This window comes from Carica papaya, chromosome 9 (assembly GCF_054855325.1).
Source record: "Carica papaya isolate Zhongbai chromosome 9, ASM5485532v1, whole genome shotgun sequence".
Taxonomy (NCBI): domain Eukaryota; kingdom Viridiplantae; phylum Streptophyta; class Magnoliopsida; order Brassicales; family Caricaceae; genus Carica; species Carica papaya.
Window position 1 is genome coordinate 21,366,841 of NC_142317.1, and position 2,534 is coordinate 21,369,374.

A 2,534-nucleotide genomic window follows, 5' to 3' on the forward strand; every position below is an offset into this window, starting at 1 on the left:
TTATTTAAAATTTATAAGTTTAACTTTTATTAAAATGTAGAATATTTTATACTGTATAGGTCTATAAATTTAAATTTAATTAAAATTTTTACGAAATCTATAAAAGAAAAAGATATATATGAAAACAAAATTTATAAAATATATAAAATAAAATATTACCTCAAGAAAGATTTTTATTTTTTCCTTCATTACTAAGAATTCATGTTTGGTTCCATCCACTGCCTATGAACATTTTTTTTGAAAAAATTTAAAACAATTTTTAAAAAAACTTAGTAATGAAATATATTAATAATATGTACAATAAAAAATACGTATGAAATTGATTTACTATATTCACTAATTGATTTGATTTATGACGTCGTCAATTATGTATCAAAGTTTACCCTTCCTTACTCCTTTCATCATATGCCTTGACACGTGTATATATATATATATATAAACATATAATTCATATATATAATGGAGTATGAGCAATCATATGTGGCACCAATCATATGTGGCACCAATAGGTATGAAGTTCATTTGTGATCGGTGGTCGTGTTTACTCATTAAGTTCTATCCCGATGGCTATCTTCACATCCTCTATCATAGGTAGCCGGATAAATGCTTCAATGAAGCTGCTGCTCGCTACATACATACAACAATATTAATTATATGTATCAATAAAAATATATTAAATGATTATTCGAATCATTAATTTATTACTATAATATTCAACATAGTTAGTATTGTGATATACGTACATACATTATTTATACACACACACACACACATATATATTGATAAATTGAGAGGGTTATATATATATATAGACACACACACATTATATATTTATATAATTCCCAATTATAAGTATCTTCTTTTTGAAGTTTTTAACTTTTTCCCATTTCACCTTCTTGATTCTATCATATTTTTGCATAAATATATATGTATATATAGATACCATCTTCATTTTCATCTTTATTAATTAATAAAATCTTTTTTTCATATTTTAATATGGTCCCAAAATGTTAAAGTATAAGAGCCAAATTCAAATATGAAGGAATTTGGTTTACAAGTTTATGAACCTGTTTATAAATTAATAAATTAAATATATTATATATTTTTATTAATCTAGGTAATATTTCAAGAGATTATTATATTTCAATAGTATATTAAACATATTCTCAAATATATTAAATAGAATAAAGTGTTAAATTTTAAACAAGCTATTCACATAACTTATCAAACTCAATTTTATATATTTTGAATTTATTTAAATTTATTCAATTTTTAAAAAAGTTTTGTGACCTTCTCTTTTTGGCACGGGTTTTATGCATCTGAAGTCACAGTGGCCATAGAATACTTACACATGATGGGGATAGTTTACTGTGATTTGAAGACGTGTTAGTAAGATTCAACGGTCACATTTTATTGATTGACTTCGATCTCGCACAAAAAGACGATAATTCCACATCAACGATTCATATAATTTCTAATCAAAATGCATCACTAATCACAAAAACAAGTTGTTACCCTGATGATCAACCCAGCTTTTCTAATTCATCATGCATTCTACCCAATTGTATCACACCTGCAATAGCCTCTTTCTTACACCCTAGTCAACACAAATAGAAAAAATTCAACACATCACACAATCGTCGAAATCATCACAGAGTCAATCAATGTCCAGTCAAGGCCTTTTGTTGGGACCCACGAGTTCTTGGCATGAGAAATTGTGTCTAGTGAAGGGCGTGGAAACACGGCTGATTGGTGGACACTAGGGATATTCGTATTCGAAATGTTATATGGGACGACGTCTTATAAGGGAGTTGACTAAGAGTTACCCTTAGCAAATATTGTGGCTCGAGCACTTGAGTTTCCCAAGGAAACCATGGTTTCGGAGCTAGCAAGGGATTTGATCATTCCGCCATTAATCAAGGACCCCACAAGGAAAATGGGGTCCACAATGGGTGCAAAAACAATCAAACGACACTAATTTTTTGATGGGCTTAATTAGGAACTTTTGAGATGTATAAAATCATCATTTGTTCCTTCTCCTGTATCTTGCAAGGAGTTTATCGCATTTGATAGTACTATAGAGAGTTCAATATAGTATTAATAGGAAGCAAGAAATTTAGTCTTTAATTTACATGATATATGTTTTTTTTATGTATATTGAATTTTAATAACTAAACAAAAGTGGGATCTACGTAATTTGTACATTATGGCAAGAAATTTTAAAGAAATTCACGTTGAAAGGTTCAATATTTATAAAAATATATAATTAAAGATTTATTGGATCATTTGTCTAACAAAAAATATAGCATTTTCAATTATTCTCAATTAATGTCTTTACTTAACCGTATAAAAGTATTATTAATTTCTCAAATATTTGGTATAAGCGGTAGTAATACTCTTTTTACGATATTACTTGGATAAAACTTAAATGTATTACTTCAAGGTCCTGATAATATCAAGTAAGGAAACTCATGGGTCCTTGTGTAGTGCTTCATTACTACTTACCTAATTGGGAACAAACAATGTCAAGATTC

The 2,534-nt window shown here is 27.9% G+C and overlaps 1 pseudogene; it reads left to right on the forward strand.

Annotated features, from left to right (window-relative positions):
• Positions 1–1,354: 1,354 nt before the first annotated feature.
• LOC110825249 (serine/threonine-protein kinase D6PKL3 pseudogene) lies at positions 1,355–2,095 on the forward strand (annotated as a pseudogene).
• The last annotated feature ends 439 nt before the right edge of the window (positions 2,096–2,534 follow it).